Genomic DNA, 14,287 nt, shown 5'->3' with positions numbered 1-14,287 from the left:
CCTACCATGTTGATCATGGTTATCGGCGAATCAGGGTTACACGCCGGAGAGGGACCGTGGTAAAGAGATACCACATCCAAGGAAGGACAATGGATAAAATTAAATGTTGATCGAGTGGTAAAGTGGGACAAATTATTGAAGCCGAAGCTTACAAGTAAAGGAGGTGGCGCGCGTCAATTAAAGAAGAATTTTTGAAATTTTATTCCCTGTCACCTATGCAGAGCAAGGGTTTGTATACGGCAAAATTGGTAAAATGTCACCTGACAATGTAACGGTCCCGGAGTAGAGTTGCGGGTATAAAGATAGAGCGGAGGTGCACCCCCTGAGCTGCCACCTGGTCCCCTGTCCCTGCCTACTTGCACCACCCGCCCTAGGTGACGGGGCGCAACTGGGCGACAGTCCCTGACCTGAGTAAGTGCAAGCAGAGAGATAGAGACAGCAGGGAAGCGGACAGCCAATGAGAGGTAGCACTAGAGCGGACAGAGAGGTGGAACAAGCAAGGTACCACCAAAAACGGAAGGGCCAGGCGGGTCAACTAGCCGGGGTCAGTCCAGGAGGTCACGTCAGTACAAGAGAAGAGGCAAAGACAAAATCCAAAAGCAAGCCGAGGTCAAAATCCGAGAGGTAGAGTCAAGGTTCAGGGAACAGGCAGAAGAGGTGTCAGGAAGCAGATCAAGGGTCAAATCCAAAGGTAAGCTAAATAACAATAATAATACACAGCCTAAGGGACCAAAATCACAGGCAACCATGTAACAGACAAATTAGTGAAATGTTTTTACCTGTCTACTAGGTATAGCAGGGGTATATCACAGCCTAAAAAATTGGCGAATTTCACCCCAGAATGCAACAGACAAATTAATAAAATGTTTTTACCTGTCTACTAGGTATAGCAGGGGTATATCACACCCCAAAATTGGTGAATTTCACACGAAAATTAACTAAAATTAAATACGTACAAATAAAAAATAATAATCTTGATTTATGAGGTAGAGGTCCATATGGAGTAGAAGTTTAAGAAGGCGGTGGATGTAGCAGTGTAGGTGGAAGCAGCGGTGGAGGAGGACGAGGTAGTAAACACTGTTTTTTGGTTTAAATTTAATATTTTTTTTAAGTGGGAAATATCCAAACTACAACAATAAGCAATTGCGCTGTAGTATAACAAGGCTGGGTAAGGCCGATATACATATCTATATACATATCTATTCTGCATAAGGTATGGACAAGTCCTGTGGAATCCATGCCTGGTACATTTTAATGAACGTAAGCATTTTCACATTAGCTGTGGACAGGCGGCTGCGCTTGTCTGTGATAATGCCCCATGACGTGCTAAGCAAACGTTCAGACAATAAACTGGCTGCAGGGCAGGCCAGCCCCTCAAAGGCGTAAAGGGCAAGCTCAGGCCATGTGCCCAATTTGGAAACCCAGAAGTTGAAGGGGGCAGACCCGTCATTTAGTACGTGTAGGCGTGTGCACACATACTGCTCCACCATGTTGCTGAAATGCTGCCTCCTGCTAAGACGTTCCATATCAGCTGGAGGTGCTGGTTGTTGTGGCGTGCTGACAAAACTTTTCCAAATTTCGGCCCTGCTAACCCTGCCTTCTTAGGTACTGGCGGTGCCCTAGCTGCGTTGGCGACCTCTTTCTCCTCCTCTGCCTTCGCCTTGTGCTTCCACTGTGCCCCTGCTGTCAGGTGGGAATTCCACCAACAGCACGTCTACCAGTGTGCACTTGTACTTGTGCATCTTACGATCACGCTCCAGTGACGGAATTAAGGACGGTACGCTGTCCTTGTAACGGGGATCAAGCAGCGTGGCCACCCAGTAATCAGCACAAGTTAGAATGTGGGCAACTCAGCGGTCGTTACGGAGACACTGCAGCATGTAATCGCTCATGTGTGCCAGGCTGCCCAGAGGCAACGAAAAGCTGTCCTTTGTGAGAGGTGTATTGTCTGTGTCCCCTGTATCCCCCCAGCCAATCACCAGTGATGGCCATGAGCTGGTTTGGGTGCCACCCTGCTGTGAACAGAGTTCCTCCTCCTCCATCTCCTCATCCTCCAGAACTGTGCCCTGGCTGGACAATTGTATACCTGGCATTTGTGGGTGCAGGTACCCACCCTCGGAGCCACTTGTGAATGCCTGGCCGGAAACCCTATGAAATTATCCCTCTTCGTCCTGTGCCACATCCTCTTCCATCATCACCAGAAGCATTTTTTCAAGGAGGCATAGAAGTGGGATAGTAACGCTGAGAACGGGGTTATCGGCACTGGCCATGTTGGTGGAGTACTCGAAACAGCGCAACGGAACCCATATGCGGCTTTTTCTCAGCCCGTAGTTCCCCAGCCTCTCCGGCTGTAATCAGTCCCGTACCTGTATGGGGAAGTGTGGCCCAACAGTCCTCCCGACTCCGGCCTTGTGACCCTTGAATCCCGGCGTCACAGCGTTCCCCAAACTTCTGGCTGTCACAGTGCCCCAGGGTCTCCCAGCCTGGCGAGCTGAGACCACGCACAGAGCCTCTGTTCTGGGTCTCTGTATCTCACAGCATATCTCTCCCCAGACTGACCTACTCTGAGGTGCTTTATGCCAGCCTGATTACAGCAGGCCTCACCTGCGATCACCTCAGGTAGAAAGGAAAACCCGTAATGGAAGGGTATGGACTGGCAACTCCCTCTACCAAGCCTAGCCACTAGTCCAAGTAAAATCCAGCCCAGAAAATGTATACAAAAATGTCTCTGCAAACTATGCTTTGCTGAGACTACTGCCACTCTCTGGATTTTATCTGTCTCACCCATCTGAGGTATCTGAAGTGGGACAACACACATTCCAGCACTGTTCACATTACCACACAGAATAGAACACCAGTATCTAACGCCTGTATTTCACACTGACAGATGCAGCCAAGGCCTCAAATTTAGTATTTGGCCCAAAATGGGTGTTCTTTTAAATAATAGAATAGAATACTAGTATATAATGCGTGTATTTCACACTGACAGATGCAGCAAAGGCTGAAAATTTAGTATTTTGGCCAAAATGGGTGTTTTTTTTTTAACCCAGAATATTATTGCAGTATTTCTAGTTTGTATGTCACACTAATAAATGCAGCATAGGCCTCAGATGTAGGATATTGCCAAAAATGGGTGTTTTTTTAAACCCAGAATATTATTACAGTATGTCAAGCTTGTATCTCACACTGACAGATGCAGCCAAGGGCGCAAATTTAGTATTTGGCCCAAAATGGGTGTTTTTTTGATAACAGAATAGAATACCAGTATATATAACGCTTGTATTTCACAATGACAGATGCAGCAAGGGCTGTAAAATTTAGTATTTTGCCCAAAAAGGGTGTTTTAGTAGGCATGGCTGTGATGGCTTCTAAGGGCACAAAAGTAAAAAGCTTGTTGATTGGCTGCTCTGCAGCCTTTCAAAGAGCGCCATTAACTCGCTGAACACTGAACCCGAACTTTTACTGAAAAATTCGGGTTCGGGTCTGGGATCCAAAAACCCTAAAGTTCGGTACGAACCCGAACTTTACAGTTTGGGTTTGCTCAACCCTAACGTCCAGTTCTTGGTAATGTCATTGTTGTGCCTTATTTTCTCCACTTGATGATGACTGTCTTCACTTCCATGGTATATCTAATGCCTTGGAAATTCTTTTGTACCCTTCTTCTAACTGAGTGCTTGTGAAGCAAAGCTGATACCAGTAAACAAACAAGTGCAATTTTATTATGTGCTGCATTATGGGGTTATTGATTTTTAGTGCACAAAGGTGTCCATAGCCTTTAAGTAAAAAAATTAATAAAAATGTTAAACATGGCTATTACAATAAATTTCTGGATCCATGTCTAGTAGTCTAACCCAATACCTTGCAATATAATTATTTTCAATAAATAAATCAACGGTCCTTTTAATATTTTCTTTTATTAACCATGAAAACTTTGGAACATTTGTTTAATGGGGGAGGGGGGTATTATATGATAACAACAGGCCCTACTTTTTAAAATCCTACCAAATACGGTATCTCAACAACAATAACAGTTAAAAGAGAACATGGCCATAGAGTCTACATGGGAGCTGTAGATACAAAACATTGGAGCAGATTTATTAATCCTGTCTAATATTCATACATTGGTAAGTTTGACCAATCAATCTAAAAATGCACCAAATGTATTAGTATTTCATGCTGTAAGATAAATTTGGAGTGTTATTAAACACTTGTACAACACATATTTGACTTACTTTGTGGCAAAATGATGGTGCATGTTTTTAGATAATCCAACCCCTCTTGTTGAGCAAGGCACAAAAAGTATCTTAAACAGAGTCTAATTAATGAGGGTTTAACCACTGAAAATTTACCATTCACAAGAATGGAGGTCTTAACTTCATCAATCACAAGAATCAGGGTTCAGTGCGAATGGAGCAACAGTCGTCATCATCTCTACGGGACTACTGAAAGAAGCCAAATACAGTGCTCAGCACTCTCCCACAGTCCCATAATTGTGAAAGGAGCTGTAGCACGCCACTGCTTTCATATTGTGATACCCCTGTTCTCATGATCAGTAGGGGACTTCTCATGATTGGTGGAGTCCCAGCAGTCAGATCCCCAGACTCTTATAACTTTTTTGTGGATAGGAGATAAGCTTAAAACGTTTTGTAACTCCAGTAAAATTTGAATTTGATGAGAGGCTGAATTTTAACACATTTTGAATAGTACAACTGCCCAAAGTATTTATTTTCCATGAAGATTTTTTTTTACATAGTTCCTTGATATTTAAGTGTATTGAAGAAATCATTAAAAAAAAGTTTGAAAGTCTATTTCTAAACTGAATAACAACTTTATTTTCTCTACTCTACACTATACACAGTATATTTAGCAAAGTACGATGGCAAAATATCAGATTTGTTTCTACATCATGTGCATTATCTATTTACACTGTAATATTTGAACAAGGGATTTAAATTTTCATTACTTAAATGTTCTCCTGTTGTAGAGTTCTGCCAAAGTGAACGGTTTATGAAGAGAAAGCCAGAGTGAGAATGTTTTGCTAGATGGCTGTCAGCTTTACAAGCCTACTAAAGGTTCCAAAAATAGGAAAGAAATGTGTAAGAGCAAAGTCAATGAGCACAGCTCACAACAGAAAGCAAAAGAATCCCAGGACAGAGCAAAATCTGACATGCACTTTGCAGGTGGTGTCAGCTGATCGGCTTATCTTTATCTTCCAAATATGTCAAGAGAAGAGAGAGAATGTCTTAGAATGACAAGAACAGAAAACAGTAGATTCTTAACATATACAATATAAAGTTAACAATTGAAAGAAATAAAGAACAGTCTACTCCACCTTTATTATTTCAATTAAAAATGGAGTGGTTCTATTAACATATAATACATGAAGAAGTTTATTTTACACGTATCACTCTTTTATGCAATATACATAAAACTCTGTGGAATAAAGGTACCTATCATGTTACTTATGTATCTGTTAAAAGAACTATCCATAGTATACTCTGATGCCAATATAAAGTACATTCTTACTCCCTTCAGTCTCTTGTCTATTTCTAATACAGTAAAGGTGGAAACGCTGATTATCTTTGTTTTACTTTTTAATTTTTTAAGTTTTTTTTTAGCCTAACATAGTGAACAAAGATATGAAAAAAAGGATTCAGTTATTTTTTTCTAGTAACAACACCTTGTACCTTCAAAAATTGTCTGCTCGAAAAATATTCAGTGGACATAGCCAGGAGCAAAAGGTTAGAGCCAGGGTACTGCAGTTTAGCTCCAATTCAAGTGAATGGGAGTGAGCTGCAGTATGCTGGTACATAAACTAGACAGTGGATGGAGCGGGTTTCAGGGTTAGCCCCCCGCCAATATGATATTGATGGCTAGAGATGAGCAAATTGATACTAAATTAATTGCATTCTTCTTGAATCTTTCAAAAATTTGAGTCAAATCCAAATCTGATTTGATTGTGAATATATCAAAACAGTAGAAATAGTAAGTTGTCCAGCTCACCCGATTTCATCCTGTGACTCTGTGCACAGAGCAGACCCAAGCCAGTCCAGACATCATGAAGTGTAGAAAAATAGAGGCTCCAGCACTCGTGGTAAAGTTTTGTAGGTCCCGGTCTTTATTACACCAAAATTGTATAAGCATATACTGTGGCACCCCTCTTCACTCCCCCAGTTACGCATTTCGAACTATACAGTTCTTAGTCATAATCCAATGTGTCCATTTCACTATGGGTTTATGTAGGCTGAGCTCCCATCAGCCCCAGAAAAAGGGGAGGAGGGAAGCGCAATTCCACAATCAACCACATATCAGACACCTGTTTAAACATAGTAAAAGTATACACCCGTGTTAAATAAAACATTCTAAAATCACTAAAATGAATTGGCTATGGTCACCTGCCTTCACCTCTTGGGGACATATGATGTACCGGTACGTCATGATGTCCTGGTAATTAAGGACACATGACGTTCCGGTACATCATGTGTAGTTCCGATCATCGCCGTGCGGTGGGCAGTGATCGGAACTGGGTGCCTGCTGAAATCAGCAGGCACCCTGGGACAATGCGCGGGGGGGTCGTATCGGCGATCGCCGCAAACCGCAGGTCGATTCAGACCTGCGGTTTTGATGCGTTTACGAGTCGTTGCGGTGGGGATTGGCGGTGCCATCGGGTCCCCATGCTGCTGTAATGGGGACCCGATAGCATGGAAGGCAGCGCGATGCCTTCCTTAGGCATTGGCGCTGCCTTCCGGTGAAGAGCCTGTGAGATCCAGCACCCTGGATCTCACAGGCAGGAAGCTGTATGAGTAATACACACTGTATTACTCATACAGCCAATGTATTCCAATACTGAAGTATTGGAATGCATTGTACAGGGGATCAGACCCCCAAAAGTTGAAGTCCCAAAATGGGACAAAAAATAAAGTGAAAAAAAAGTTTAAAAAATAAAGTTTTCCCTACAAAAAGTTAAAAGTTTCAAGTAAAAAAAAATTAATTTCCCCCAAATAATGTAAAAAAAAATTGGTAAAAAATAGGAAATTTTGGTATCGCCGGTATGACCTAACCCCTCAGATGAACACGGTAAAAAAAAAAAAAAAACTGTGCTAAATAAACCATTTTTTTGTCACCTTACACCACTAAAAGTACAACAGCAAGCGATCAAAAAGGCGTATGCCCACCAAAATAGTACCAATCTAACCGTCACCTCATCCCGCAAAAAATTTGCCCTTACCTAAGTCAATCGCCCAAAAAATAAAAAATAAATATGGCTCAGAATATTTTTTTTTGTTTTAAAAAAGCTGTTATTTTATAAAACTCAATTAAATAAAAAAAGTATACATATTAGGTATCGCCACATCCATAATAACCGGCTCTATAAAAATATCACATGACCTAACCCCTCAGGTGAACAACGTAAAAAAAAATATATAAAAACGGTGTAAAAAAAAAGGCATTTTTTGTCACCTTAAATCACAAAGTGTAATAGCAAGCGATCAAAAGTCATATGCACGCCAAAATAGTGCCAATCAAACCGTCATCTCATCCCGCAAAAAATGAGACCCTACCTAAGATAATCTCCCAAAAACTGAAAAAACTATGGCTCTCAAAATATGGAGACACTAAAACATGATATTTTTTGGTTTCAAAAATGATATTATTGTGTAAAACTTACATAAATAAAAAAAGTATACATATTAGGTATCGCCGCATCTGTAATAACCTGCTCTATAAAAATATCACATGACCTAACCCCTCAGGTGAATACCGTTAAAAATAAAAAATAAAAAGTATAAAAAAAGCCATTTTTTCTCATCTTACATCACAAAAAGTGTAATACCAAGCGATCAAAAAGTCATACGCCCCCTCAAAAATAGTGCCAATCAAACCGTTCATAATAAGAAAACTTATTATGAACCCCCAAACCCCACTGAAAACTTAGGCAAAGTTACTAATTAATTATTTTAAAGTACACTTTGATTATATAACAGATCTTTATAGGGAGAGAAATGTTCATATTGAAATAAGAGCAGTGTACCTAGTATCTTTTTCTCTTTTCAGAATTCATTAACAGGGTACACACCCAGTTGATGAATCTGGCTTAAGCTAAAAGCTCCAGCTAGGACCTTTCCAACACTTCTCTAATGAAGATTATTTTACTGTAAATCTCTTAATGAAATGCAGATAAATGATATAAACAGATGTACAATAGAGTTACCTAACAGTTAAAATGCCAGACAATGATTGTCATGGAGGTCATGGTAGCATGTATAGGAAGGCTGTTCATTGTATAGTGGGGGAGTTTGAGCAACCAGGGAAACTATTTCACCCAAGGTTCCCATATTTACCAGAATTTGTCATGGCTTTTATATCCAGCTCCTCCACCCGGTGCACCTGATGCACATTCTTTATCCATGATGATGGATGGTTGGTAGTGTTGATCGAGCATGCTCGGCCGAACACCAGTTCCGCTCGAGCATCTTGATGCTCGGCACATGGCATTATTTGTCCGAATACCGCATGTGCACGAGTGCAATGCTCGAGTCTCCTCCCCGCACGTTTGTTATGTGCAATAAATGTGCAGGTAAGTACTGCCCTTCACTGTAATGCCGTAGACATGTTGGTTACTGGCATTACAGTGATCGGCTGGCCGGAACGGGTCATCAGGTGCTATATAGCACACAATGACACATGTTCGGCTCAGTTTTAGTCAGGGAGAGCTGTGCTGAAGAAGGGAAAGATAGTGTAGGGAGTGAAATTTTCTTTTTTTCGTTGAAAAACTTGTCAGAGACCCATAAGTCTTTTAAGGACTATTGTTGTGTGTGGCAGCAGCAATATATATTTTTAGCGCAACCTGCGCTAAATTGCTAACATTTTACAGACCCAAAAGTCCTGTTAAGGACTGGTGTGTGTGACAGCAATATCTATTTTTAGCGCATCCTGCGCTAGGTAGCATACAATAGTTAGGCCGCTGAAGACAGTGACATTATCTGCGCTACATCTCCTGTGTAACGTGTGCACATACAAAAAATATCAGTGACATCCAGTGTACTTTTTTCGTAGATGGTGTCCGCTGCGGACAGTGACATTACCTGGGGTACATCTCCTATGTAATGTGCGCACATCCCAAAAATATCAGTGACATCCAGTGTACTTTTTCCGGTGTCCGCTGCGGACAGTGACATTACCTGGGGTACATCTCCTGTGTAACGTTTCCACTTCCCAAATACCTGTGACATTCCCTGTAATTTTATATTTGCCACTGCTGACTTCAGCAATAGTTAGGCCGCTGCAGACAGCGACATTATCTGCGCTACATCTCCAGTGTACTTTTTCCATAGACGGTGTCCACTGCGGACAGTGACATTAGCTGTGATACATTTCCTGTGTAATGTGTGCACATCCAAAAAATATCAGTGACATCCAGTGTACTATTTCCGTAGACAGTGTCCGCTGTGGACAGTGACATTACCTGGGGTACATCTCCTGTGTAACGTTTCTACATCCAAAATACCTGTGACATTCCCTGTAATTTAATATTAGCCGCTGCTGGCATCAGCAATAGTTACGCCGCTGCAGACAGCGACATTATCTGCACTACATCTCCTGTGTAACGTGTGCACATCCAAAAAATATCAGTGACATCCAGTGTACTTTTTCCGTCGACTGTGTCCGCTGCGGACAGTGACATTACCTGGGGTACCTGGTATCTTTGCAATAATATGCAAAGCATTCAGTAAGGGCAGGTTCACATTACCATTTGGTTTTCTGTTCTTCTGATGCATCAGAAAATTAACAAAAAATGGATCCTGTATTTTAAAGACAATATGTTACCCTGATTTAGAACTATTATCTATAGTGATACATGAGTAGTACTGCAGATAAGGAGTCTAGATTATGTTTGTGTCTTGAACCATTTGTTTAATAAAGCATTTGTTTTTGCATATTCTGTGTCCATATGTTCCATTTTTTTCCCCTAATGCCCTCTATTCTTCCACTATCAGTGCTCAAAGCTGCACTGAAATACACAGGCCAGACTGATTTGCTGTGATTATATAATGGAGAGTGCTCATTTGCGCATGCACAACAGTCTTGACAATGTATTTCAATGTAGCTTTGAGCGTTGACAGAGGGAGAAGGGGGGGCAAGACAAAAAAAAAAAATAGTAATCTAGACTCCTTATCTGTAGTACTACTCATGTATTAAAAATATAAACATCATTGGTATCACCGCTACCAAAAAACGCCCGTACTATTAAAATCTAAAAATGTTTTTTCAATATGGTGAATGGTGTAATGAAAAAAAAGGGTCAAAATAGCACTTTTATATTGTTTCTCTTACACCCAAAAAATGTGATTGAAATGTGACATACACTCCAAAATGGCATCAATAAAAACTACAGATTGTCCTACAAAAATGAGCCCTCAAACAGCTCAGTAGATATAACTATAAAAAAGTTCTGAAAGTTAGAATATGGTGATGTAAAAAAAGTATATATAGTTTTAGTTTATTTTTACTATTTAGAAATAAAAAACCTATACATATGTGGTATTGTTGTAATCGTACTGACACAAAGAACGAAAGGCACAGTTTAGTTTTGAAACAAAGGGAATGCTTTAGGAAAAAAACCCGTTAAACGGTGAAGGAATTGCATTTTTTCCAATTCCACCCATTTGGAACTTTTTTCCCGCTTCCCATTACATTGTATGCCATATTAAATGGTGGCATTAGAAAGTACAAACTTGTCCCACAAAAAATAATCCCTCATGTGGACGGAAAAATAGAAAGTTATGGAAGAAAAATGAAAAAGTAAAAAATAACTCCAGTATCCTAAGGGTAAAGCACATTTGTCATCTGTTTTGCATTCTGGACTTTTTTTCTGTCTGAAATAATGGATTCTATGTAGCAACATAAATTCATTTTAAACTCCGTTTAGCAGCGTGCCACAGATTGATTTTATTTAAGGCTTTTATTGTACAATACATGGTAATGGTGCCATCCTGCCTATAATATGCTATCATAGTATATATGCTATATACAAGTGCTAGAACCCTGTCCATTCATCCTCTAGTCAGCTCTGAAAGTGTAGACAAACATTCCTGCTCATTTTCTAGGATAGGTTGCTGGCGGCATTTTAAATCATTCCTATAGAATGTCTTTAATGAAATTTAAGAAAAGGCGGACACATCTTTAATTAGAGAAAAATAAAGAAGTGTGGAGCATAGATAGAATGCAGTTTAGAAGAAACAACTAGGGCAATTAATATTAAATCATTGCAAGAACTAAAACAAATAGAATTTGAAGGGAATGTGTCATCAGAAAATTACCTATTGTTTCAATCACATTTTTATGTTTTGCATATTTTTATATTTGATGATGTTATTTTAAAATTTCCATGTCAATAGCTATAGTTAAACAAAAAACATAAAATCCTACTATTTTTGCACTGGCCTTGAAGCCTACATCTTGGGCTATACAGACCATTTAATGCTGTTACCTGCTTAGGCTACTTTCACACTAGCGTTCGGGTGTCCGCTTGTGAGCTCCGTTTGAAGGGTCTCACAAGCGGCCCCGAATGCATCCTTACTGCCCTAATGCATTCTGAGTGGACGCGGATCCACTCAGAATGCATCAGTCTTGCAGCGTTCGGGTGTCCGCCTGGCCGTGCGGAGGCTAGCGGATCCGTCCAGACTTACAATGTAAGTCAATGGGGACGGATCCGTTTGAAGATGACACAATATGGCTCAATCTTCAAACGAATCCGCCCCCATTGACTTTCAATGTAAAGTCTGGACGGATCCGTTCAGGCTACTTTCACACTTCGAAATTTTTTTAAACTATACAGGGAGTGCAGAATTATTAGGCAAATGAGTATTTTGACCACATCATCCTCTTTATGCATGTTGTCTTACTCCAAGCTGTATAGGCTCGAAAGCCTACTTCCAATTAAGCATATTAGGTGATGTGCATCTCTGTAATGAGAAGGGGTGTGGTCTAATGACATCAACACCCTATATCAGGTGTGCATAATTATTAGGCAACTTCCTTTCCTTTGGCAAAATGGGTCAAAAGAAGGACTTGACAGGCTCAGAAAAGTCAAAAATAGTGAGATATCTTGCAGAGGGATGCAGCACTCTTAAAATTGCAAAGCTTCTGAAGCGTGAACATCGAACAATCAAGCGTTTCATTCAAAATAGTCAACAGGGTCGCAAGAAGCGTGTGGAAAAACCAAGGCGCAAAATAACTGCCCATGAACTGAGAAAAGTCAAGCGTGCAGCTGCCAAGATGCCACTTGCCACCAGTTTGGCCATATTTCAGAGCTGCAACATCACTGGAGTGCCCAAAAGCACAAGGTGTGCAATACTCAGAGACATGGCCAAGGTAAGAAAGGCTGAAAGACGACCACCACTGAACAAGACACACAAGCTGAAACGTCAAGACTGGGCCAAGAAATATCTCAAGACTGATTTTTCTAAGGTTTTATGGACTGATGAAATGAGAGTGAGTCTTGATGGGCCAAATGGATGGGCCCGTGGCTGGATTGGTAAAGGGCAGAGAGCTCCAGTCCGACTCAGACGCCAGCAAGGTGGAGGTGGAGTACTGGTTTGGGCTGGTATCATCAAAGATGAGCTTGTGGGGCCTTTTCGGGTTGAGGATGGAGTCAAGCTCAACTCCCAGTCCTACTGCCAGTTTCTGGAAGACACCTTCTTCAAGCAGTGGTACAGGAAGAATTCTGCATCCTTCAAGAAAAACATGATTTTCATGCAGGACAATGCTCCATCACACGCGTCCAAGTACTCCACAGCGTGGCTGGCAAGAAAGGGTATAAAAGAAGAAAATCTAATGACATGGCCTCCTTGTTCACCTGATCTGAACCCCATTGAGAACCTGTGGTCCATCATCAAATGTGAGATTTACAAGGAGGGAAAACAGTACACCTCTCTGAACAGTGTCTGGGAGGCTGTGGTTGCTGCTGCACGCAATGTTGATGGTGAACAGATCAAAACACTGACAGAATCCATGGATGGCAGGCTTTTGAGTGTCCTTGCAAAGAAAGGTGGCTATATTGGTCACGGATTTGTTTTTGTTTTGTTTTTGAATGTCAGAAATGTATATTTGTGAATGTTGAGATGTTATATTGGTTTCACTGGTAAAAATAAATAATTGAAATGGGTATATATTTGCTTTTTGTTAAGTTGCCTAATAATTATGCACAGTAATAGTCACCTGCACACACAGATATCCCCCTAAAATAGCTAAAACTAAAAACAAACTAAAAACTACTTCCAAAAATATTCAGCTTTGATATTAATGAGTTTTTTGGGTTTATTGAGAACATGGTTGTTATTTAATAATAAAATTAATCCTCAAAAATACAACTTGCCTAATAATTCTGCACTCCCTGTAATGCAGACGGATCCGTTCTGAACGGATCCCAAGTCTGCATTATATGAGCGGATCCGTCTGTGCAGACATCAGACGGACCCGCCCTGAACGCTAGTGTGAAAGTAGCCTTATCTGTCATTTTAATTCTGCCTGCAATTATATCACCTCTGTGTATAGATAAGACAGGGTCCACCATTCACAATAGGTGATTGGCAAAGCTTATCTATTCTTGTACAATAACCTCTGCACAGGTCACACAGCATGCCTAGAAAACTTTCCCTTAATATGGTCCTCTCCTGACCATTGTGGCAAGGTGGCAGCCCCCATAATTAGTGTTGGGCGTGAATCGAAAATTTTAATCGTGAATATCGCCACTTCGAGAATTCGCAAAGATTTAGAATATAGTGCTATATATTCGTATTCACAAATATTCTAGTTTTTTTTTTATCTGAACCCATGATCCCTCCCTGCTTCTTGCTTGTGGGCCAATGAGAAGGCTGCAATGTCTTTGTCTGAGCTTAGCCACATCCCTAGCAACCAATAGGAAAGTTGCCTACCCCTTACTATATAAGAACCTCCCCAGCAGTGGCGTAGCGTGGGTTGCCAGCACCCGGGTCAAGCCAAGTATTCCGCCCCCCCAACCTGTGACCACTCCCATTTGTACAGATAATGTAGTAGATATCACCTGCAGTCCTATGTAACACCACAGATAACACGGTGATAACTCTCTGTGTACAGATAATGTAGTAAATGGGTGTGAGGCCCCAGATTTTAGAACACAAACAGTGTGACCTAAAGTCTGGGGCCAGGCTGCTACAGTGTGGGCCAAATTCTATATCCACCTTCCCATCACTACAGAACATACAGGGTAATATAGCTCCCCATACCTCTTACATCCAGTGATGTC

The sequence above is a fragment of the Bufo bufo genome, chromosome 2 (assembly GCF_905171765.1).
Source record: "Bufo bufo chromosome 2, aBufBuf1.1, whole genome shotgun sequence".
In the NCBI taxonomy this organism is placed as follows: Eukaryota; Metazoa; Chordata; class Amphibia; order Anura; family Bufonidae; genus Bufo; species Bufo bufo.
This window is presented reverse-complemented; position numbering follows the sequence as displayed.